Genomic DNA, 27,192 nt, shown 5'->3' on the forward strand with positions numbered 1-27,192 from the left:
ATCCTCCTCGAGTAAGGCCTCCAGTTGCATAACTGACAAAGGAAATGCAGGCAACACTATCTCAAACCGATTGCAGTGTTTGCTGTGTCACGGCTGAATTTTTATATACTTGAAAATACAATTGTCTCTTTTTAGCAGGGAATAGCACACTGAGACATTTCTACAATACTGAATTGTAATCAGATATTTGAGATGTGGAGCTGGAGAAAAGTGCTGAGGATACTGTGGCCATCCAATAAGACAAACAAATGGATCCTTGGACAGATTGAGCCTGAACTCTCCCTGGAAGCCAAGATGACCAAACTGAAGCTGTCATACTGTGGCCCCATCATGAGAAGGCAAGATTCATTAGAAAAGGCAATAATGCCAGAAAAGGTGGAGGGCAATAGAAAGAGAGGAAGACCAGACGCCAGATGAATAGACTCAATCTGGGAGGTCAGGAGCCAATTTTGCACAGCTCTCTTTCTGTCACTCTCACACACTTTTGACAAGGCTAATTAACAACTGTGCAGCCTTAGCAACCATTGAGATCCAATATAACTATGGGATCCGATATAACTAGGCTGGCATATATTCACACTATGCTAAAAATGTACAGGATCTTGGTCATAATACTATATAAATGAGGAAAATGCCAATGGCAGTACTCTTCTAAAGTTAGTACAAGATAACTAAGTCTAAGTATACAAAGATTAGCATTAACAGCAATACATAACAGTTTTCTCTGTTTTTCTCATCAGGTACAGTACATGGATATTTATATTTTTCTGGAGAGTCTGTGTCAGTCTGTTGCAGAAGAAGCAACAAAAAGCCCTGTGGCATTTTAAAAATCAATATAAGGGGAATTAAAAAAGAATGGTGCAAAACCAAAGGCCCATAGCTTTACTTTTGCACCATACTTTTTGAATCACCCTGTATTTTATTTTGCTTGAGCTTTCATAGATTGTCACACATTTTTCAATATTTACATTCAGTATATCAATATAGTCCAAATAAGGGCCACTTCACACATTTAATTTATAAATGTGTGTGTGTTTATGTTTGTAAACATCTGCTTGGAACTCCAATGTATGTCCCAGTGCATTTACGTATCTTGAGAAACATAATCTAGGGGGCAGTGGTGTAAGAAGGAGACCTTGGTCTGGGGAATTAATCATTAGCTCAAAGAGAGGAGCAGTCACTAACCCTGTGTTTATGAAGGTTGCCAAGGTAATAATAGGTCAACAGAGACATGTTTTATGAAAACTGAATACTGTTTATTACTCATACACACTTAAGACAAGCATACACTCACACAATAACCCAAGAACTCAAGAATATAGTAAGAAAACGTTGGATAGATATCAAGAGGCATCACTAATGGTGATATTCACCTGTAAACGGATCCCATTCTTTCCGAAATGCATCCAATGTATATCCTCACAATAATTTGGTTAATTTATACATTTCCATACATTCATACATTTTAAGGAGCCATTCTTTTATTTCTGGGCAATTCTCACTCTTCCACTTTGCTGCAATTAACATTCTAGCAGCCGTAACCATATATAATAATATCGTTTCATATTTCCTTCTTATGTCTTTATTTGGACTAGAGTGAACTTTTGGTTTTTGTTGATTATGAGATTTTATAGGATGAGGAAGATATAGGTTTCCGGGCTCAGTACAAGATGTTGGTTATTACCTATAAAGCTCTAAATGGCTTGGATCGGACCTATCTTCGGGACCATCTCCTTCCATATAATCCTCCCCGTGCTTTCAAGTCCTCTGGGAGGAATCTGTTACAGCCTCTAAAAATGAGATTCTCTATGACCGCCCAGAGGACCTTTTCAGCTATCGCTCCCAGATTATGGAATGGCCTGCCAGATGAGCTCCTTCATATTACTACCTAAACAGCTTCAAGAAAGCTGTTATGACAGATCTCTTCCGGCAGGCCTTTCCTGAATAAACCCGTGGCCACCAAATGAAAGGAAATCCAGCTTCTGACCCGACCCGCCATAGCCACTATTTATTGTTATTTGTGAATTTTAAGTATGTTTTAATTTTAATCTGTTTAATTGTTTTTTAAGGGGGGTGGGAATGACTGTTTGGGAATGTATATTTTAATGTTTGCATTTTGTAGAGGGGCAAGATATATATATATATATATATATACACACACACACACACACACACACACACACACAATATAATACTATATATATATATATATATATATATATATATATAGTATTAGGTGGTATCGTGTAGCAGCTATTTAGAAAGTGTTTCTTTTATATTCTTTTATATAATCTGGAAGGAAGTCCAACACAAGGAAGTCAATTTTTTAGTTTTGTGTGTTACTGTTGTCTGTTTTTTTCTATTGTGTTATTGTTTATTGTTGTATATTTATGATGTCATTGTCTTATAGCACTGTGTTTGTCTGTTGTTATGTAGTAATGTTTTTTACTGTATTAATAAAATAAAGATTATTTTAAAAAAGAAAAAAAGAAACTGTAGATAGCAACCATGTAGACAGAACACCAAGATTGTGTTTATACCCTTGGTGTGGGTAAAAATCCAATAAATCCACCATGGACAACATTACAATATCTTGGACAGCATGCTAACAACATAACATGCATCTGCACAAATAACTTGCTGTGCTTCTTTCTATGAATCCTCTCTCTTACAATAAGTTCAGGGCTGAATACTAGCCACAAGTTAAATTTCCAGTCAATTTTTAATAACCGTGTTTTTGTATTTTGCCATTTCCAAGAACAAAGCCTTTTTTTAGAGCTTCCTGCATCTGCATCCAAATGATGGTCACTGCTGGGGAGGTTTATTACTGAAAGAACTATAGAAAAAACATTACCTTAATTCCCCTGCCTTTGATTTGCTGCAGAGATGCTTATTCATTACCCTTGCACAGGAGATACACTTCTCTGGGAATACATTAAAGGTTTTCAAATTCACACCCAGTCTTCTACTCCTAAATTGAAGGTAAATGAGCAATCCATTTTAAACAAAAGTAATTAAGCATTTCTGCTGTGGGGTTCATCTTTATTAGAAACAATATATAATTTTTCTTTCAGATAAGAATTAGATATCCAGGTGTTTCAGACTTCAACTCCAGAGTTCCTGACCAATTGTAATGTAATCACTGTCCTACTAGACATTATTTCCTATAGAAATGTCCCCTTGTTACACTGCAGCCAAGTAGTAAACTAAGAGCCAGAGTCCACAAACACCATCACTAGGTAGCTAGTGGCATCAAGAAGTACAGTGGGCCTTCCACATTTGCTGGGTTAGTGGCTCAGGACTCCTGTGAAAGTGGGAAAACTGCAAATTAAAAACAACAACACTGTTTTAAGCTGAAAGAACACCTCTCTAGGAATCCCTAGGTTCCTTCTGCTGGAAGTTGACAATAGAATTGCTCTGGAGGATCTACTAATGCCTTGAGAACTGTACTCTCTAGGAATCTCTAGATCATCAGGGATGTAGCCAAGGGAGGGTCCATTGGGTCCAGACCCCCCCTTCCATTAGATACAATGAATGGCGTGCGCCGATGCGCCACCGTGCCCAAGCCCTATTATAATGGTAGCACTTAGTCTGGACCCCCTTCCCAAAATCCTGGCTACGTCTCTTTGGTCTCCCAGCATGACTCTGTCATCAACTTTGAAACTGACCACAGAGTTACATCAGAGAATCTACAGATCAGATCCCCAGAGAGAGTATATTAATCAAATCAGTCAATAATCTGCAAAAGCCAAAGCCATAAATGTGAAGGGTCAACTATATTATTTTGGTCCAACGTCTTTCACAAACAGAACTTTTTTTAAAAAAGGCACCAACACTTCAGAATACAATTCCTCTTTCAAAATCTTGCCTGGGCCCTAGTATCTGGTGAAGAAGGGTTTCTCAATATGCCCTCCCACAATCTCCTTCCTTCTCCACTGTAAAGTCCTCTTTTGCATCATGGAGGCCCAGTGGCAGCATTGCCAATTTCCAGGGAATTCCCTGGAATCTGGGGAATTTAATTAATTTCTTTCTGGGGATTTTGGATTTTGGTAAAACATTCCGGGGAATATCTTCGAGGCTTGTTGGCAACGCTACCCAGCGAGCATGATAGGAACTTCATTTTGCTCCTGTGAGGCACCAAGTGAGAAAGCCAATCATCACTGGTTAATAGAAATAACGACTGCCTATGAAGGCCCATCTCTTGAATTCTGGGAGAATGCACCTTACGGGGCATCCAGTGTCACTCTTGACTGTGGACTACAAGAGGAACTTTGAAATATAGTACACAAGCTTTTAGTAAACCTTTCTGGAATTTGCAATTTTGGGAGGGGCATTTAGACTTCTCAGCCAGAGAGATCTTAGCCCTCACTGAACTACAAAACCCAGAATGGAACAGGAGGCAGCCAGAGCAGGAAAAGTGGAATAGCAGCACTATAAGAGTGTAGTGCCATTCCCTTCTCCTTTTCTGTCATGTCTTTTTAGACTGTAAGCCTAAGGGCAGGGAACCGTCTAATTCACCATTTTGTAAGGCACTCTGAGAGCCTTTGTGGCTGAAGAGCAGGGTATAAATATTCTAAATAATAATAAATAATGTGTCTGTGTGCATGCATACACATACATGTGCGTGCGCACACACGTGTGTGTGTGTGTGTGTGTGTACTAATGCATCTAATAAAATAAAAAGAATTGTAGCATGCATAAGAGCAGAAGAAAAATCCAATAATGTCATCAAGATGTCAAAATCCTCCTAAAAAAGATTTTACACCCTGACTAGGAGACTGTAAGAAAGGAAATTCTCCAGACCTCTTCAGGGATATTGTTCCGTAGACCCAGGAGAGTTGCTGTTGCTGTACACACCTCTTCAGGAAGACTGTTTCATAACATGACAGTAGAGATGTAATTCTTTGCTAATTTTGTCTTTGAGGGAAGCAACATGTCATTTTAGCATTTTCCCCCTCCCTGCTGTGCAAATGCTTTCAAAAGCTGCACAGTTCCTGAACACTATTCACAGTTCAGGACTTATTCTGCACAAATGTCGTACAAAGTTTTCTTGCACAGAAATAAGAATTTTATTCACAGGGAACAGAATTTTCTGCTTACTGTGCAGAAAATGCTGTAGTTTGGGACTCACTCTGATGTGCACATGTGTGTGTGTGTGTGCGTGTGTGCGTGCGTGCGTGCAGAAAACACAAGAAAAAGCACTTTATGGGAAAATGCATTCTGGGGAAGTTCTGTTTCATGTGCAAAAAACCCCTCAGTAAAACCCATGTGTGAATTTTGCACATAAAAAGTTCTGAACTGCAAAGATTTTTCACAGTTCAGTATTCTTCTCATCAGGGTTTCCTGACACTCAAAAAATACACTTTTTTAAAAACCATTTTTTGGAATATTTTCCCCACCCTTGCATCAGATTTATTGCAAAGGTCTTGTTTGTTACAGTTCATTTTCACCATCACCAGGCCTGTGATGTGCATTACATCTATCCACTCTATTATTATTGTTATTAATTTCCTTTTATTCATTTATATCCTACCTTTTCCTCAAGGTGGGGGACTCAAGACAGCTTGCAAATTATTAAAACCAGTAGAGAATAAAAATATACAAAAACATTAATAAACACACATTTTATATATATATATAATCTATAGTATTGTGTTGTATGAAAAGGGAGAAGGTTGGTACTCCCCTTGACAAGGATGGAAGAGGTCTTAGTGGCCTTTACAAAAAATCTATAGTATTTAAATCTTGTAGAGTTAATTAAAAACTGAATATAAGAAGTTAACAAAACATCATATCATTAAAAAACCCTCATAGTCAATTCATAAAAACTTGGCAGCATAGAAAGTTCTTCACCTGGAGGGGAAAGAGCAAGGAGGAAGCCATCCCCCAGAGATGAGGTTTCACAGGTCTGGGAGCAGCCACCAAGAAGGCCCTTTCCCTTCTTCCCACCAAATGAGCCTAGTAGGTGTCTTGCACTAGTGAGCTTTTCCTTGAGGAGCTACTGATATGCTTTTGAGGAAACTCTAAATCTTACTTAAGCTATAATTACTAAGATTTTTAATTGGTGCTGTCCCTGTAGACCGGTATGCAGTGCTGAGAGCACAGCTGTAAATAATCTACGTGTGCCTCCCTGGATACACTAAATGGGTTTACTGTTATTTTTCCCCAATGTAAAGGATTTACAGTTATTTAATCACGGAAAACTTTTATCTCCATTAAACAGTCTCAAAACATCACCTCGATCAATATAATTTCCTGTTAAATTAAATAATCTGTTAAAGCGAGGCTACTAATTGACTTAAAACAAAACCTTCCATCCATTAGCAGCACTAATTGGCTATGGAAGCATTTTTTTTAAACTAAAGAATCATGCACAGACTCATGCAGGAGAAAGTAAAGGAAACCCACACGTTCTACTATGTGGTGAATACATTATGGCACAGTAACATGTGGACAGTGCTAGAACACTGTACCATACAGGGCCCTTCTGCCCCAGGTACTTTATTTCCCTTATTAGTGCAAATCTGGAGGTCAATTTCCAAGTGAAAGCACTCAGAACTGAACAGAAGTAAAATTCAAACAAGTTTCTTCAAACAGCCAGGGAAAAAAAAGTTAATTGACCTGTTAGCTCTTTAGTGTGATGGCGAAACCATGTATGCTGCAACATGCAAAAGAACACATAATTTGCCACTGTAAAGGGTTTTGAGCCACAGTTCGATAAATTACAGGTGCCTAGCCATTAATATGTGAAAGGTATCAATTAGACCGAATTATGTAACGGTGAGCTTTGTTCACTGAATGTGTGAAACCAACATTATCTACTTCTTTTCAAGAGCTTGAAATTGATTTCTAAAGATAGGTACTGGAGGTAACTTCTCTATGTAGTAAAATACCACTTAATTCTATTATGTTACCAAAAAAACTACATATTACTACTGGATAAAAGAAAAACTGAATTATAACCAACCTGGGCATGATCAAGCCAGATGTTAAGTGCTGTTAGATCCCATTAATTTCAGTGACCTGACCATGCCTAAATTTCCCATTGAAACAAAACTCAAGCCAAAATGAAAGATCATGAGAAATAGCATAATATGGGGCAGAAAGAAGAAAGGCTAGCAACAGATGTGTGTGTTAACTGCCTTCAAATCATCCGTGACTTATAGAGACCTTATGGATGAGACATCTTCAAGACATTCTGTTTTAGTAACTGTTTTATTGCTTTCCTCCTTGATTTTCCTCAGTAAGCAATTGTTCCAGGTCTTTGATATTGTCTGCTAGTTGTATGGTGTCAGCTTCCTATCTTAAACTGTTGATGTCCCTCCATTTTTCACGTCTCTTTCCTCCAAATCTAATCTTGCTTTTAATAGAATCTATTGCTCCCAAATCTAATGTTGCTTTCCGCCAAGTCTAATCTTGCTTTGTATAGAAAACTGCAAATGGGTCCCTTCTGGGAAAAAGGTGGCATACAAATGAAATAAATAAATAAATAAAAATGAATAAAATATATTTGGCATACAATAAATACCAAAAAAAACCCATGCAATTCCAGAGGAAAATCGGCATGTGCTTTATAGACTACAGCAAAGCCTTTGACTACATAGATCACAAAAACAACTATGGCATGTTCTTAAACAAATGAGTATACCAATACCATAACAATTAACTATCCTGATGCAGCACTTGCATTCAGGACAGGAGACTACTGTTAAAACAGAATATTGAGAAACAGAATAGTTCCCAGTCCGAAAGGGGGCTCAGATAAGTCTGCATTCTGTTTCCTTATCTGTTCAATTTGTATGCGGAAAACATCACACACAAAGCAGGTTAAGACTTGGAAGAAGGAAGAGTGAAGATTGGAGGGAGTAATATCAACAATCTAAAATATGGAAAAAAAACCCACAATACTACTAGCATAAAACAACAAAGACTTGGAATAATTGCTGAAGAAAGTCAAAGAGGAAGGCTTAATGTTGAACTTTAAGAAAATAAAAATAATGCCCATAGAGGATTTACATAAATTCAAGCTAGATGACAAGGAAATCGAAATAAGAATTTCTCGTATCTTGGATCAAATATTGATCAGAACAGAGGTCACAATCAAAAATCCAAAGAAGACCTAGTACCGGGAAGGGAAGCTATGAAAGAACTAGACAAGATCCTAAAGTTCAAAGATATAAAAATAAGCACTAAAATTAGGGTCATCCAAGCCATGTATTGATCTGAAAGATCGACAGTGAAGAAAGCTGGAAGAAAATCAACTCATTTGAGATGTGATGCTGGAGAAGATTGTTGAGGATACTGTAGACAGTGAAGAGGAAAATACATAGGTCCTACAACAGATCAGCCCTGAACTCTCCCTAGAAGCCAAGGGGGCTAAACTGAGACTGTCATAGTTCGGACACATCATGAGAAGGCATGATTCATTAGAAAAGACAATAATGCTAGGGAAGGTGGAGTGTGGGAGAAACAGAGAAAGACCGCATACCAGATGAATAGATCATCAGGGGAGCCATGGCAGACTGCATGACCTGAGCAGAGCAGTTGAGGACAGGGGGCTTGGAGGTGTCTCCTTCACAGGGACACTATTAGATGAAGTCAACTCAAAGGCAGTTAATAACAACAAATGAACATACTGACACATTTTTTTTCCTTATTCTGTAAGCAAGGGTGGGAATTTTGTGCCCTCCAGATGTTATTTCACAGCACTTCCCTCACCATTGACTCTGCCACTATGGGTGATGGGTATTACAGTCCAACAGCATCTTTCCTGCTGTAAAATAACATAGGTCTATCTTACCACAAGAAAGAATCATACAAATTGTTGTACCTGAGCCATGTGCACTAAATTTTCAACAATAGCCTTTCCCAATTTATTATTATTATTATTATTATTATTATTATTATTATTATTATTATTAATGGTATTTATACCCCACCCTTCATCCCTAAAGGCTATTATAATTCAAAGATGAGAACTTTATAGTCCACCAGATGTTGTTGGATTACAGCTCCCAGCTGTCCTAGACCACCTATCCAATAATGAGGGAACTTGGGAGTTATATTTTAACAACATCTGGAGGGCTAGACCTTTCTCAACACTGCTTCCATTGGTTTCCTCTCAGCCTTCTTCTTTTGTGCTACCGCATGTCTTGAGGAAGAGTTCTGAAGAACACAAAAGAGTACACAACATTTGTGTGATGTTGGTCCAATAAAGGTATTATCACATTTTATATATATATATATATATATATATATATATATATATATATATATAGTAGCATTTTTCTTTGGGGATTTTTCTTTTGCCCATCATGGCTACTGTCATTTATTATTTAGATAGCTTGCATTCTAATGATCACTTTTAAAAAAAGAATACCTCAGTTCTATTTCTGGAAATGAATAAGTGACCTTAGACCAAGTTCTGCATTTCTCATCAATATTAATAACGAATCATAAGCCAACAATCGGTTTCTACCAGTCACAGAAAATTTCTAGCCCTGGGCATTTGACAAAGATCTGCCAACTGTAAGCACCACATAACAGGGCTGATGATTATATAAATTAAACTTGTCTCACTTATATAATCTAACATTATGTAACAACCAAGCGTCTGGGGAAACGGAATGAGTTCAACTCTAAAATAACAAAGGATTAGGATATCCAGGTACAGATTTGTGCCATCACTTGGCAAATCCTACCCACTGTTTACTGTTCACATCACAAGCTAGCAAAGTCCATAAATATAATGATGATCTTTCACATTAAAAAATGGAAACTAACACATTAAAGACCAGAAAACGAGTTGTCTGCAAAATGAACTTCAGATAATTATTTCTCTTTGCCCAGAAAATCATTAATATTGATAAGCTCATTTGCAGCGTGGATGTTTACAAAATGCAATGTGTACAGATATTTGCAAAGTGCATTGTAAATGCCATATATGGGAAGTTATACACAGCTTCTAGCAAGGGAAGGATTCCAGTGGGAAATGGGTTGCTGAGAAAGATTTCACTGCTGTTTAGTCTACTTGGTTTTTTGCTGTTTACAACTACTGACAGTTTTGAGGATACTGGCTGAGACAGCAAGAGTTCTTCACAGCTTGTACAACTTGCTGCTTAAGTGTCCAAAAATTTCATACTTTTTGGTGAAAAGTTGCTTATATACTTATTTACGGTTGTTATTTATTTATGCTTACCCATGAGTAAGTTCCATGATGTTCATAAATGGCTATATGGAAAAACAAAAACACCTGTGCCTCTACAGTTTTAGAGACTCGGGAAGCAAGAGGCAAAGAGCCCCTTCACAACTAGTGAACTTGATCTACTCTAGAGGGTCACAAATAATGAGGTTCTGTGCTAGACTTCAGCATCTTTAGAGCTTGGACAAGTTTGTTTTTCTTTTTTGGACTACAACTCTCAGAATCCTCCAGCCAGCATCTTCTACCCAGCGTAGCTACCAGCGGGAAGATTTGGGGAATTATGATCCAACAAAATATGTAACTTTTCCAAACTCTGCTACACTTTTTTCTCCAGTTACCTTCCAAGGTCTAATGTATGAACCAGCTTCCAAATAGTGGCTGGGAGAATGTCATACTCTTGCAGTATAGGTCTATAAGATATTTATTTCAAAATTAGTTCCTAGCAAATATATTGGGATAAGACATGCAGAGAATTTAAAATAAGGAGCAAAGGTGCCTCATCGCACTTTGTTCCAGTAACAAAACTATGCATATTTACCCCATACACAGAAATCCACTTCCGATTCCCCACCAAGTTTTCTTTGTTTCTGCAATTTAAGGAGGGGTGAGATAAACTTTTAGCACTTATTATTGTAAAAACAGTTGGGATTAGATAGTTTTATCAATCTACAGGAAATAACCTAAAGATCTATCAAGACATCAAGAACAATCTTATGTGCCTCCCCCCCCGACAGCTCAAGTGAAACTAATTCAGACTAACTTGAGGGAGACATCCCCACCTTGAATTCTCATTGTAGAAACCACTGGAGACTCTCTCTCTCTCCAACTGTCACTTGGTCTCAAAGGCTTTTTCTCTTAGAAGCTTCTAGAACAAACTCTCGCTCCTGCTCACTGATTGGTCAAGTGAGCCTTCCGTCAGCTGTGAAGTCATTACTTATTTGCATGTGCCTCCCTTCCAACCTGCTCTTATTACCTGGCAGGAGTCTTCCAATGACTGGAGGACCAGTCATTACAGGGTCTCTTCTGGTCCTCCAGATATTGTTGCTTGAATTTTCCGTGTTCATTTGTTATGCTGAGGAAGGCTAAAGGGGGTTCAGCTTAACAACATCTCATGGCCCACATGTTTCCCACTCCTGCTGTAGACCATAATACAGAAACCTTTCCATGCTGCGGGACCGTACCAGTCTGTAGAAAAAGAGGCTGAGCAGAAGCTAAGAACTGAAGGAACTCTCTAGGTTTTGATGCACAAACACGACCACAATAGATGAAAGCAAGTTTCTTGGAGCAATGTTTTTTAATGAACTCCACATCCCCACCAATTTACATTATTTGCTTTTCCTAAGTACAGCACAGATCAGGTCTATTTGCAGGAGTGTTTATATGAAAAACTCTTACATAAATATTGCATAAATCATTTTGAATAGTAATGAGTCAGAAACAAAGGAAGTAATACCTTTCTTGGTTCTGTCTTTTGTCAGTACTTCCCTTTCTTTATTGAGATGTCTATTCTTTGCTATGATTCCTTGACAATCTTCCCCAACCTGTGACCCTCCACATGTGCTGGATTACAAGTTCTATCATGCCAGCCAGCATGATGCTGTGCTCAAGTGTGTAGTTCCAACACACTGGGAGGTACCAGCTTTATTTATTCGTTAATTATATCCCACTCTTCCTCCAGGAAGTTCAAGGCAACATATCTTTCTCTTCCACATTTCATCTTTATCACAACCTTGTAAGGTAGATCAGAATAGGGATTTTATCACACCTCTTCTGTTCTCACCACAATCACGTTAATGAAGGAAAGTGCATACTGTATTGGTTTGAGAGCATTCCCTACTGCACATCCCTCCATTAGCACAACCAGGCTTTTATTGGCCCCTCACACTCTCTTCCACCCTCGTCCTAAACTCCATTTCCTTTACCCTATGCCCTACCCAGTGTACCTTGTATTTTATAAGGAGGGTTTTTTTAAATGCAGTTGTGGATCTATGCAAATACAGTTTAAAAACCAATAAAGGGGGGAAAGAAAGTTTTAAAAACATTTATTCTGGAAAGGCAAGGGGGAGAGGAGACAACACTGGCACAATGTGGCCACACAAATCCTGAGTAACTTACTGCACCTGAGGACTAGCGCTATACCAGTGCTATTGGGATCTTATTGACAGGTTTTTCCATCAATGGCTAATCACATGTCCAAGGCAAGGCAGCAACAAAAGGAAAATGACATAGTGCAATAGGTATAGCAAAGGGACTGTTATCCAACATGTATGGTGTTTTAAAAGCTGCATGTGTTACCCTAAGTGAAGGTAACAGCCCTACGTTCATCCAGGAAGTTTCATGGCTTAAATATGGATTTCTCATGTCCCAGTCCAACAGTGTAACCACAACACCATGCTTGTTCTCACCACCCCTTAGGTTCACGGTGTGTAATACTCCCTATCTGTCATCACTGTAATACTTTAAATGGCCACAAAACAGCCCCTGATGTTTGACTCATAAGAAAATCCAAGCGTCATTGATCCATTCAGCCCTTTAGTGAAAATCTTTGGGGAAGAGTGTTGCAAAGCTAGGCAAGGAAAAAAAACAGCTACAAACACCTCTTCCTATCTGAAGCATGGAAGGCATGATGAAGATGGAACCTAAATGCATTCAGCCCAATTCTGACCATGTTGTATATTCCAGGGGTCTGGAAATGGCTTGGCAGACTGCTTGCGGTGCCCAGCCATATGTTGTGCAGGACTGCTTTATGACATCCCCAAAAAGTGAGAAGTGACTTATGTGGTAACTTCTACAAGAGAAAATTCCCTTTAAAAATAGATAGCAGCCCCCCTCCCTGGTACTTTTTAACATAAAAAAACCTGTGTTTTTCTGGAATCAGAAGTACAGTGCGCCTGTGTCATACACGGGCACGCCTTACGTGGCTTCCAGCATATGCTGGAAGCCGCTCCGGAAGAAGTGGTGCTGCACCCTGTAAAGAGTAATAGGGCTGCCGCGCCGCCACAAACACAAGCCCCATTGACTTTAATGGGGCTTGAGCATACGTGGGATTTCCCTTATGCGGGGTGTGTGTGTCCGGAACGGATCCCCCACGTAACGAAAGGGACCACTGTACAATTCTGCACACTTTGAGTATTTTTTTTATGGGGGGCATTTTGAGCAGTCCATGCAGCTCCCAAAGAGTCTCAGATGCAGAAAATTGCCCTCTGGATCCATCAGAGTTGCTCACCCTTGCTGTAAGGCATCACAAATTGCATTGTGGCAAACAGGAAATATAGCAGTCTATATGATAATAAGCACTTCAACCTGCTTCAGCCTTGATGCCATGATGTCATAATACTAAATGCTTTAAATTGTGCCAGGGTGGCAACAGGGAGCCAAGGGATATTTAATGTACAGAATGAAGAGCATGTAATGTATATGTGTCTCTGTGTGTGTACATTCTCTTGTGGCTTCAAGTCTCCTGTTGACATATAGCATTCCCATGACTTTTCTAGACTTTTCCTAGCAAGGAATACTCAGAGGTGGTTTTGCCAGTTCCTTCAACTGAAAAATAGCCTACAGCACTTAGTATTTGTTGTCAGTATCCCGTCCAAGAACTGACCAGGACTGAGCTGACTCTGCTTAGCTTCCAGGATCAGACAGAATCTGGGGCCTTTAGGGTAGTTAGGCCCTAGAGCAAGAAATCTAGACGTTGGTATTTCTACTTTGCTTTTATCAGTGTTTCTAACACTGTTGCTGCTTTCTAGGTCAGTTGCTTTTGATTTTACTCTAGATTTCCTGAAAAGAAGACATTAAAATGGGTGAAATATCATTTCCACCAAAAAACAGTTGATTTAAGCTTATTGAGACATACAAGCTCCAGCCACTGCCCTGACAAGTAGCACTCTTTCTGTTTTTACTTGCTGTGTTATTTTCCATCACGAGCAATAAGTTGGCTATCGGGATCTCTTTATTCATTGTGACATTCAGGTACTTAAGCCTAAGGCTGTAACATCTTTAGAAAGGTTGAACAGGGTGATTTTTTCCTTGAAGACTGAAGGCCTTCCAAACTGTTAATTCCTTTATTTATATGCCAGCAATCTGGAGGTTTTTAAACAACAACACTATCGTTTCTTGTTCCATCTGACAATGACATATACAATTTTCTTTCCTACCTGTACAAAAATACCACCAACTAACAAAAGAATTGAAGCTGGAAAAATATGGTTGAGATTTGATGACAATAAAGAAATACAAAACAAAATGGCAGAAATGCTTCCAAGAAATGAAGCTTCACTATTATATTAGCCTAAAATGGTAAAAGCAAAGGTTGTACTGATAGCTTCAGCTAAATGCATAGAAATAAAACAACTCTATAGAGAGCTAACAATTCAATTCTGTGCTGCCCCACTCCTATGTTGCTAGCCCTGTAATAAGCAGAAAGCCACAAATGCCTAGTGGCATAAGAACACATTGTTTGTTTGTTTTTACTCAGTAAACAAGAAAACACCTACAAAAAGAATCCTCCTTGCCAAGGGATGCCGGTGGTTGGTCTTAAGAGAGTTTTTGCATATTTTTCAAGCCTAGAATTTGTGCATTTCTGCAAAATATGTAAACTGGAAAAATGCAGTAACAATTGCTTTGCTGCATGAACTAGCAAGATAAGTAGCCCTGGACCATTCCCCCCAACCTTTCTCACCAACTAGGCAGTCCTTTTGTGCTTGTTTTGAGCAAAGTATATTTTGTACATATTGCCCAGTACCTTTCTTGATGTAAGAAATCTAGAGCTACAGCATAGTCACATAATCACAGTCCTGAAAAGGATAGCATGCATGAAAACACTACTAAAACCACTCCTGTGACATGCTCATCTGTTTAAAGACCTCCAAAGAAGATGAGTTCATCACCCCCCATGGCAGTCTATCCTACTGCCAAACAGCTCTTACTGTCAAGAAGTTCTTCATAATGTTTAGATGAAATCTGATTTTTATTGTTTGAATCCAGTGGCTTAAATTATAGCTTCTGAAGCAGCAGAAAACAAGCTTTCTCCATCTCCCCACATGACATAGAACCATAAAATCACAGAGTTGGAAGAGACTACAAGACACAAGGGCCATCCAGGCCAACCCCCCTGCCATGCAGGAACTCACAATCAAACCCTTTAATCTTCTCTTCTCCAAGCTGAAAATACCTAGCTCTGTAAGCTGCTCCTCACAGAGCTTGGTTTCCAGACCTATTACCACCTTGGTTGCATTCTTCTGGACATGTTCCAGCTTGTCAATACTCTTCTTGAAGTGTGGTGCTCAGAGCTGATTATGGCATTCCATGTGGCATTTGATTAAAGTGTAATAGAGCAGCATATTACTTTTAAGCTACATTCAGAAAAAGAAGAAACTCTAGGGATCATATTGCAAACATGTTAGAAAATAGAATGAACCAAAGAATTTCAGAAGAAAATAAACCTGAGAGTTATAGATTATAACAAAGCCACAGTCTGTGTGGGCCATGGAAAACTGTGGATCCCTCTTAAAGAAACTGATGTGCTACAACATTTGATTTTCCTGCTGCGTACTCAGGACAAGAGGGTACCATAATGACAGAATTCAGAGAAACAGAACGGTTTCTAATTGGCAAGGGGGTCAGCAAAGCTGCATTTTATTGCCCTATCTAGCGCGTACACTAAACATATCATATGCACAGCAAGATAAGACTTGGGGGAAAGAGCTGTGAAAGTTGGAAGGAACATAAACAGTTTAAGATATGGAGATGATACCTTACTACTAGCAGAAAATAGCAAGGGATTATGGAAGGAAGTAAAGAAAGAAAGTGTAAAGAAAGGTTTACAGTTGAACATTAAGAAATCAAAAACAGATGTTTTACCTAACTTTAAAGTAGATGGTGAAGAAATTTAAATAGTTCAAGATATTCTAAACCTTGGTTTAGTCATTAGCAAAGTAGAGACTGCAGTCACGGAATCAGAAAAAGACTAGGTCTTGGAAGAGCAGCTATGAAGGAGCAAGAAAATATCCTGAAGTGTAAAGATGTATTATTGAATACTACAGTGATGATTGTCCATGCCATCATATTTCCAATTTCTACGTATAGTTGTGAAAACAGGACAGTGAAAAAACTGACAGGAAGAACATCAACTCATTTGAAGTGCTAGAGAAGAGTTCCACGGATACCGTGAACTGCTAAACAGACAAATAAATGGGTCCGAGACCTTGAACTCTCCATAGAAACAATGATAACTACTGTAAACTGACACCATCATGCTTTGGACATACTGAAAATATACTCCCTAGAAAAGACAACAATGCTTGGTAAGGTAGAAAACAGTAAGAAAAGAGGAAGGTTGCAGATGGATAGACTCAATCAAGGCTCTGAGTCTGCAAGATCTCAGCAGGGCTACTGATGATAGGATGACTTATAGTTCGGGTTGCCTAACTCAAAATCAACTTTATGGCAGTTAACAGCAATAAAAAGCTGACCTGATCTTCATTTTTTTACACATTCAATGGCTCAACAATTCCTTACTACTCATCCTCCCCTTCACTTTTGACAGATATTGTGCCAAGTGTCTACTTCATGATTTTGGACCGCTGCGTTAGTTCCAGTTATTGGGGAGAAACAGAGAACTGCAGTAACGATTTACAAATAACTCATTGGGGTGTGCTGTTCTTTAATATGTAAGAAGTGCTTTATGTGTTCTTGGTGAGCATCCTCTTGGGGATTTAATCATCCGATCCCCTGATCCACACTTAAGGGGTAGAGGCCATTCTTCATGGAAAGAGGCCATATTCATTATCTATCTGGCAAGTATTCTGAATGGCACAGTCTTTACTGACATCCACCCCATCAAATGGTATGTTAGTGTCTTCACAGATGTACTGTGACAAATTTGCTATAAGAAATCTGTTTCACTTTCTTTTATACATTAACATTCTTTAAACTTTACATTCTTTCCATTTAGGATTTTTTAAAAATGGTAAATTCTGATAAATGCTTTAAAAACAAACTAAATAGAAAGTCTTAATCCCATTTCCACTAGAAAAAAATCAATAGGTACAACCGCTTCCAGCATGGAGAGGACCACTCCTATAAGTCAAGTGTTAAACATGAGGACTGCTCAGAAGGAAGGGGTGGCAACTATAATTCAGCACCGATATTGTAAAATACATGGGACTGAAAATTAGACTTTTAAGGGTTAAGTGCTCAAAGGCTTCCACCTAAATTGAAGAATCTGTGAGTTTCAGCATTGTGCACATTCAAGTTTTATTACTGTATACAGTATACTCAACTATAGCTTGACCTCATATATAAGTCAAGTGAAGGTTTTGGGGCTAAAATTATGGACTTTTGATATGACCGATGGATAAACTGTGGATAAAACTTAGGGGCATGTAACAAAGGATCTAAAGGATGAAGCAAAGGAAAACTATGCCAAAGAACTTACAAAATTCCAACAGGCCCAAATTGTACTTATACTAAAGAATGGACAGATTAGAGAATAGAGGGGAGGTAAATGCTTCCAGGACAGTTTATACTCTTGACTTTCACCAGGGGATGGTTCCATATGTGTGTGTGTGTGTGTGTGTGTCAAAGTACAGTACAGTTGGCCCTTCTTATACGCAGATTTTTTTAATACACGGATTCAAGCATCCATTGTTTGAAAATGTTTAAAAAAAAGTATAAATTTCAAATATCAAACCTTGATTTTCCATTTTTCATAAGGGACACCATTTTGCTATGTCATTATATTTAATGGGACTTGAGCACCCACGGATTTTGTTATCCTCGGGGGATCTTGGAGCCAAACCCCAGCGTCTATCATGACTCAGGTTTTTATGGTCATTTTTTGGACATAAATTGCTAACTTTATACATGAATGTATACAGTACATTGCTCTGCAGGATCAGTTTCAGATTTTGCATTTTGGCGCTAAAGCAAGATGCTGTTCTATCCACCATGTGCCTTTTAAACTTTTGCCCATCGTAGCTGATTCTGTTCTCACCCAGTTTTAAGAACCATCAGAGATTTCAGAGGTGTCCCCCTGACTCAGCCCTACCTGGAGATGTCAGACACTGAATCTGAGATCTTCTGCATGCAAAGAACAAGAACATAAGAACAGCTGCACTAGATCAGAACAAAGGATAATCTGTTCCTGCATTCTGTTCCTACAGGAGCCACACAAAATATCACCATGAATCCCATAGTCAGGACCTGAGCGTATTAGCACTCTCCTGTTCATGTTCCCTAGCAACTGGCTTGCAGAGGTATAGGACCACCTTGTCAGTCAGAGTGAGGACAAGAGCTGAGTGGTAACAAAATACACTTGGGATTCAGGAACCTGATGGGACCAATCATGGTTGGAAGCATGGCAAAGGAAGCTGATCTCACTGCTGGCAGTAAAATACTATGGTCTTCCAAGCGCTTAAAGTACTCACTCTTCTTGCACTTTCTCAAACAGACAGAAAATCATGAAGTTTAATTGTAAGCCACTATATACAAAAGCTGATGAGCTGCATTTGGCTTGATGGGTTAAAGCTTCTGCAGGCCTGTGTTTGTATTTAATGCAGGACTGACCTAACTGTTAGTCAGAATGAACCCTAAAATCCAGATTATTGCTTTTCTGACTCATGTGAAAAAGTAATTTGTTTAGCTCTGAGTACAACACAGCAATATCATTAAGAAACTGGAACCAACTTGCTTCTTCTCTGTGGATTATATTGTGTGGAGCCCTTTCCATTAACAAAAAGAAAAACGTAGCAACAAGCACTGAAATGCAGGGTTTTTTTAAAAAAATTATTTGCCTCTTTTAAAATTAAAAAATGGGGAAAGTTAATCTAGGCATAAAATATCAACAGCAAAACTGTGTTATAGTCATGATAGCAATTTTTTTCTCAGTTAACTCAAGCCCTAAGAAAAAACACAATGGGCTGTTGTGTCACTGTAAAAATTGTTTGACACCATTTGGTTAGAGTTTAAGAGGCAGCATTAATGTATTATTTGTCCTTAAAAAACACTTAGTAAATTTTTCTCCAAAGTAGTTTTTCTTTTTCTTTTGAAAAAGGTCACAAATATATTTATATACACTCTATATAATGTCCCAATTTGGCAGGGGCTGTCCCAATTAACCCTCTGTTGCCCCACTTTTTCGGATGCTATTAAAATGCCCCTGTTTCTCTTGCCTTCTTCCACTCCTTTCCTTCCTCCCCTGTCCTCAGTGTACTTCATTTGCTGGAAACTGTGTTCAAAGTGCAAAAGTAGTTTGCACTCAGTTAATTCAGAAACGGGAGAGAGAGGCAAGGAGAGGTGAGATTTCGCCTTTCCCAATAGGCTCAGGCAAAAGTAAATTATTGCAACCTCTCCTAACTTCTCTGTTCTTCCACAAGAATAACTTTTTCCATCTCGACCACTCTCTGATATTGCTTGGCCACACATGAAATATTGGGAGGGTATGTATTTTAGGCCCAGTACATACCGCCAAGATGCGGCATCCAGGCAGTGATTCTAGGGTTAGGGATTGCACACCAACCACATGGTCCCTAACCCTAGGATGTCATGGCGGCGGCATAATGGTGGCCTCCCCTCCATACGGGGGCCACCATCATGATGTAATGGCGCACTTGTGACATCTGCGCAACATCCCAAGAAGAACCTGGTTTTTTGGGGTTCCTTTTGAGGCGGAGGGATACCGTGTAGTTTGGCTGCTGCAGTGTCCCTCTGCAGGAAAACCGGACTCCTCCAGCCTGCCCTTTAGGGGCAGTATGTACTGGGCCTTAGTTAAGAAACAAAACTGTGGTTGGACATGGAAGTTTTGCCATTATGAAAACCAGCAAAGGTTTTAGGAGCACCCAAAGCCAAGCTATATGTCTAAACCATGTGAGTTTAGGGTGCATCTTGTTAATTTCAGCTGCAAAAATAATGCCGTTTTGACACCACTTTAACTGCCATGGTTCCATCCTACAAAATCCTGGGGTTTGTAGTTCTCTTTGGCAGAGAAGGCTTCCAAAACTACAAATCCCAAGATTCCACAAGATGGAGCTATAACACTTAAAGTGGTGTCAAACTGCATTATTCCTACAGTGTAGATGCACCCTTAGTCCCACATGGAATACACACAATGAATTCACTGCAGATTGGTTAGTACACATAGGTAAAGCCCAATGATTCAGTGGGTCAACTCTGACACTAACAATAGGTTTCAAGCTACAATGTTAGTGAAGCTAAAGGAAGATGCACGCCTTATATTTAACATGAGACTATTGTCACATTACATTCAGTATGGGATAGCGGAGAAAACCCCTGGTTATGTTTTTCCTGCCCCTGTAACATTTACGAATGCTTGTCTCACTAGTGCTGTGACATAAATACATACATATCCCTAACATGACAGGGAAGAGGTAGAAGCTGCTGTGGAAATATACCCTTCCACTTTAAAAGGATGCAGACTTTATCCGTGTCTTATCACTTGGGAGGCCCCCTGTCCTGCCCTAGGGCTCTTTCACACTGCACAGTTATAGTGATATGATTCCACTTTAACTATAGCTCCATGCTGTAAAATCCTGGGGTTTGCAGTTTAGGGTGGGGCATTTGGACTTCTCAGCCAGATTGCCCTGGGGCTTTGCCTGCCATTGCAAATCCCAGGACTCTGCAGGATGCAGCCATGGAAGTTAGTGGCATCATAGTGCTATAATTGTGTACTGCAAGCTGTCCCCTGAGTTTTCCAAAGAAGGCGGCAATAGAAGCATAAAAATATTTATGCATACTACATTAGTGTAGTAAATTTGCACTTGCAAGTATTTAACCATTCCTCCGCTTCCCAAACCACCTTCCAGCGCTCAATCAAGCTATAATATATTCACCGACTGACAAATTAGCTGCTGAAGTACATTGAGGTAATTCCCAGTCCTACCATCGGTATTTCTAATGGCACAAAGTGATGAAATGATTAGAACCATCACAATTAGAGAGACAGAAAATTAGAGAGAGAGAGAGAGAGAGAGAGAGAGAGAGAGAGAGAGAGAGAGAGCTTGTCTCCCTGTATGTTCACTACACAGATGCACACAAAACAAGTGAAGCAGGAGTACACTGAGGCTATAGTACTTTGGAAATATCAACGTGACTCATTGGAAAAAATGATAATGCTTGGTTTAGTAGTAAAAGTGGGAGATTGCACTACAGGATGAATTGAGTCAATCAAGGAAGACATGGCCCTGAGACATTCCTCACCTTCAGCACAAAGCTCTGGAATCACCAGAATCAATTTCAGAAAGAAATAATTAGATGCTGTGTGTGTTTATATGTTTGCACACATGCATACACACAAAATGATTAAAGCCAGGCACACAACCTGATGTTGGATTGCAGTTCCCATCATTCCTCACCTTCAGCACTACTGGCTAAGGGCTGATGATTGCAGCTGCATCCTGGCAAAACCTGCAGACCATCAGGTTTTCCACTTCTGAATTAAACTGAGGTGCTATAAAACTTCTGGCTATTTTGAAATGAACCCAGATTTATTTTTTTAAAAGGCCACTGATCTTCAGACATTAGCAAAAGAAAAGGGAGAGTTGGGGACAATTTATCCAATACTTCTGCACAAGTCTAAATGAAAAGAACAGGAGATTTACAACTATATTCTTGTGCACATTCTATTTATACTAATGTGGCTTACAGAAGTGACATACCCAGAAAACTGTCCTCTTATTAGAGAAGGAACATCTTGACTTTGTTTGCTAAGTCTGTAATTAATTTTACAACTTAATCTCAACATACTCTCTAGCAAACAAAACCAATAAAATAAAATAAATCCTGCCCCCTCATATAAAGCCAACGGATAAAGCCAAAACTGCTGAATAAAAGTTTTAATGATTACTTAGACATATTCTATGGAGACAGATCAGCCAAAGCTGTGAACAAAAGACTTTTAGGCTCTAAGAAGAGTCCTAAGCAATCAGGTTAAGCTTCCATCCAAAATACATAGCGTTGCATTTGGCTAGAGAAGTGGCCATTTTGTTTTCATAGTTAGAAACTGTTCATCCATTTTCAAAATATTCTCTAAAATAATAAAGAGCTGAAACTAATAAGATGTAATCAAAAGAAGCCTCTGAGTTCCTAAATTCTGCATCACATAATGAATCTGTGAATACTTAAATCAGACAACCCAGACTATGAAAATATCTACATCATGATAGCAAACAACCCCCCTGCATATTTTCCTCATTTCAGAATTCTCTCTCCCCAGCATGATCTTTAAAGCGCTTTCTTCTTAACCTTTAGATGTTCCTTCTTTCGTGATTCTGTCACTGTGACTAGACATTTTACTCCTACAAACAGAAATCCAATCGTTTCATGATTTATGCATTCTTACTGAAAATTTAATGACTATGGGGTTGCACATTACCCCAGCGGTGTATATTCAAGAAATATAATTAATGCAAGTATTTACATTCAGAAAATTATTGTTCCAAACACTTAGAGATATTAATTATTTATAGAATTTCAAACAAAACAAAAGCAAAAACACTCTAATGAGGTTTGGGACAACAAACAACTGCACAACAGGCTGGATACCTTCCCTGAAAAAAGACATTGGAGTTCACATATTAAAGTGAAAGATACACTCCTTAATAAGGGCAATGTTCTCAGATATGCTTAATGGACTAGGAGGTAGGGAAGGTTTGTTACTCTGTTATTTCTAATTTTTGTATTTTTAAATAATTGTCTCCTGCCGTTAACATGTTTTAAGTAACTTTATTCTATTGTAGGTTATTTCATTTTTTATTTTCAAGTGCATTATTGCATTTTTAAACATTTCACTTTGTTATGTGCCTTGTGAAGATCGTATTCCCAAAGCCAACATACATATGAGTTCCAAATAAAATAAATGTATTGTTGTGAGTATCAGATATTTTGCAGTATTAGGACTTGATTGTGCAATGAGACTGGAAACAATGCATCAATATTAACCATTTTATGGCTCTTTTTAATAGAATAAATTTAACTGTAAATTCTTTTTTCTTCAGTATTGTTCAATGTAATTTTATGGCATTTCTTGACAAACAATACAGGGAATAAGGTTTTCTTTGTAACCTTCCTCCCCGACTCTTTGTCATCCACCCTGGACATTTTTGGTTTATGGTAGGTGATGGATGGCTGCAACAAGAGCTGCAAAGGAGCTGGAAGCAAGAAAAATTAAAGGGAAGGAGGTGAAGGAAGAGTAAGTTCATGGCACTGTGTGCTGCCTTGAAGAGACATGCAGAAGAAAGAACTGGCCTGCCAGAAGGAGGAGACGGGTAGAGGGGAAAGTGTGGAGAAGAGATGGAAAAGTGGAGGAGGACACATTGGGAAAAGAGAAAAGAGAAAGGGGAAAATGGAGAGGTGAGTTGAGAGACAGAAGACTGGAGAGGATGACTGTATCTGTACTATAAAAATAATCTGGCTTGACACCACTCTGGTCTGGTACCACAGCAAACTACGAATCCCAGAATTCCACAGCATTGTACCATGGTAATCAAAGTGCTATCAAACTGGATTATTTCTGCAGCACGGATGCAGCCGTTATGACAAAAGACTGGATGGATGCATGGACACAAGAAGAAACAAAAAAGAATCTAAAGACTCTTCCAGACAAGCCCTGTTCTTACAGCAGTCATACTACTTTTTATTCCCCCCCCCCCCAAACACACACTTTTATTGTGCAATTCCAGAGCTCTGCTACCAAGTGAAAAGAAATAAAAGAAAAGAAATAGGAATTTTTAAAAAATGCACTAAAGGTAATCTGAAATAGCAAGGGGGAAGGGGGAAGGAGCAAAGGAGGGAACACAGACACCACGTAATCTGCAATCTCGCAACTGCCCTGTGAACAATTTTTCACATCTTGCACACTTGCTAGGTCATTTATGGGTCTCCTCCCCGGGTAAATGAAAAGGGTTGCCTTTGGGTTGGAGGAGGCGTCATGCAATGAGCATGGCCAATGCCTTTCCTTTTCTGATGCAATCACGGTTTAAGTAATATAGTCATGTCCTATGAGGAGCAAACAAATGAGGCAAAAGGTGAAGAAGAGGACACAAGACACTACATAAAGATAGAGAAGACACCGATGGAAAAATTATAATTAGTAAAGATTATGGCATAATGTGAAACAAGTAAAAGGGTCCAGAAGAGAGAGAATGAGAAAGCAAGAGACTACTGGGAAGGAAGGTGTGTGTATGTCATTAATTTTCAACATTGTATTATGTATGATTCTGGCCTGAAACAGAGAAAAATATACAATGCAAACATGTCATTCAGTGCAGCATCTGGGTACCTCTTCCATACTGGTAGCAATGTCATAATTGATAAAAGACACCAATTATCTGATAACTTGCCTGAGAGCCTGGTTCATTTGAGGCAGAACTGGACTTTAGTGGAATTTAAAAATTAGTTTTTAGGAGAGAAGTCTAACTTTTGAGCTGGTCCTTTGCAAAATTTCAGAAAATAGTTCCTGTTTGATGCTGGATTTTCGTTAGTTGGGGCAGGGGTTTTCTCTCTGGTGAAAACGATTTTGGAGTTAATATAGATAAAAGTTTTATTTCCCGAATCATTATGATGTATGTGTTGAAAAATAATTTATTTATAACCCAATTCATTGCCTTTCAGAGGAAGAGGGTGGGGGTGACAAACTGAGTTTCATACAGCTGTTCCTTCTATATCAAACTCAAAACAGTGACAAGACAGAGTTAGAAAATCATGGATAGAATTTTTCATCTTCATTTTGGTAATGTTTTTGTTGTTGTTGTAGTTGTAGTGTGCTGTATAATTAAACAGTAACACAAAATTCAAGAAAATGTCATAAATATTCCCTTTTCAACATAGATATGGTTAAATAAATATGATTAAAGGTTTCTTAATTATATGAAAATAACTTTTTCACTCTTTCTAATCCTCCATTATTTCTTGAACAGAGGGTATTGAGCCACATTTATCAGCCTTTGGCTGAAGAAGGCAACAGTGACATAGTCATTCAAAGGAACTTAAAAAATGCACTGCTGGATCAACCAAATGGATCAGGGCCACCAGATGTTTCTCAGGAACCCTGAAACAGGACAAGGAAGCACTGCATCTCTCCTGATGCTGCTCCTATCAGCTGCTATGCAGTAGTGTGCTGCCTCTGAACTCTGAGGTTAAATAAAGCCATTGTGCAGAGTCAATCAAGCCAACAAAGGAATCCCCTGAAAAGCAACAGGGCAGAGCAACTCATGCGGTAAGGTCAGAGCCTCTATGAAAAGCTTCAAGACCAAAAAGCTTTTCCCCCTGCTCTGATTAATAAGGGGACTCCACTTTCTGCTCACCACTATCCCAATGGCAAATGAATCTCATTCTCATCACCATGCCCACCTTAGTTGGCAAGAATGGTGTCTGGCATGGAGTCTGGCATGTATAAGAGCCATGTACCAACTGCTGGGGCACCAGTATGGAAACTGATTAGAGTGTTCAACTGGGAGTCCCAGTTTTCACTAAGCCATGAAATTCACGATGGCCTGTTACAGACTGCCAAAATAAAACTGCTTGGGGTCTCTTTGGAGGTATGCTGTTTAAATGATGCATGCATCCTAAGAATCCGGAAGCTGCACCAAAGCTGCACTCCAGTCCTTAGGAATGGAGTGTGGCTTTGGCGCGACCTCCGGACTCTTAGGACCCATGCATCATTTAAATAGCATACCTCCAAAGAGACCCGAAGCAGCTTTATTTTGGCAGTCTGTAACAGGCCTTAGTGAACTTTAGCCAGTCACTCTCTCAGCCAGATTAACTTCAATGGGTTGTTGTGACAACATATTGATCTCCTTGATCTCAGCCATTAGAGGAAAGATGTGATATGAAAATGTAACCTATAACTAGCTAGCTAGTGAATAAATATGCACCCGTAGCATTTCATGCCTGAATTATAGTCATCAATCCATTTTACTGTGCTCCATAGACCTGTTAAAGAGGAAGACTTCAGTGAAACTTGACTGTATACTAATTTAGAGCCAGATTAGTGTAGTGGTTTCAGTGATGGACTAGGAGTCTGGGGATCAGGGGACCTTGAAGATCAGGGTTCAAATCCCTGCTTGGCTATGGAAACTCACTGGGTAACCTTGGGCAGGTCATACTCTCTTAGCCTTACAGGAAGGGGCAAAACCCTTCTGAACAAACCCTGCCAAGAATAGATTTATCTTGGGGTTGCCATAAATCAGAAATTAACCAAAGCACACAACGACAAACACCAATGACCTAACATATTTCTATGGATCTGGCTTTATATTCAGCACTAACTACTCACTGAAGATCAAGCTGCCAATAGACTGTCCTATAATGCTGCTTATATCATCATCAACATCTCTCTCCAACTTGAAATCAAGCCTCTAAATGCTATCAATTGCAAGGGGAAGGAAGAGGAGGAGACTACAGTAATATAGCAAAAGCCCTGTGGGGAACTAAATTAAAAGGCATTTAAACATGCATATGATGACCCACATTAATGCTGAAGTCAACACTTGCTATATATGGATTTCACGTGCAGAAAATAGAAGGTTCTAGAGTTAATAAAATAACTATATATTATAAAAATGTTTCACATTGCAATAATTTCAGAAGCACTAGTCATTTTCATGTCATAACATATCAGTGGCCACCCAGGATTTGTCTGCAAGAAATAAAAGCTCCTTGAAATGTTTCAGTTGAAGAGTATAATTTTTTAAGTGCTGGTGTGGTGCGCCGGCTAACAGTGTGAGTAAGGAACACATGGAAATCCTTAATCTCACCTCAGTCACAAATATAAAGTTGTCTTAAACAAACCACTGTTCTCTCAGCCTATATTCCATCCTAGCTGTAATGCAGTGAAGGCAACTCTGGCCTACCTATTCAGTTCAGTTCAAGGTTCAAGGTCCTTAAAGAAAACACTTTGTTCCACAGAGGTGTAAAGGCACACTCCATGAAACAAATGCAGAGCCAGAACATTCCCCATAGATAGTGGTCCCTTCTTC

At 39.0% G+C, this 27,192-nt stretch overlaps 1 protein-coding gene and 1 pseudogene across 4 annotated transcripts in view; one reads left to right on the forward strand and one right to left on the reverse strand.

Moving 5' to 3' along the window:
- PHYHIPL (phytanoyl-CoA 2-hydroxylase interacting protein like) overlaps nucleotides 1-27,192 on the reverse strand; it is a 127,766-nt gene that overhangs the window by 85,265 nt on the left and 15,309 nt on the right. Inside the window, exon 1 of one of the 4 annotated variants that reach the window (XM_089510566.1) lies at nucleotides 10,740-10,788. The exons of the other annotated variants lie outside the window; for them this stretch is intronic. The gene's annotated coding sequence lies outside the window, so the exon portion shown is untranslated. Of the gene's footprint in view, nucleotides 1-10,739; nucleotides 10,789-27,192 lie in introns of those variants that run through there. 4 annotated transcript variants of the gene reach the window in all.
- Nucleotides 5,653-5,772, forward strand: LOC149318849 (U6atac minor spliceosomal RNA; annotated as a pseudogene).

The sequence above is a fragment of the Sceloporus occidentalis genome, unplaced genomic scaffold (assembly GCF_023333645.1).
Source record: "Sceloporus occidentalis isolate IW3139 unplaced genomic scaffold, rSceOcc1.0.p SCAF_2, whole genome shotgun sequence".
Taxonomy (NCBI): domain Eukaryota; kingdom Metazoa; phylum Chordata; class Lepidosauria; order Squamata; family Phrynosomatidae; genus Sceloporus; species Sceloporus occidentalis.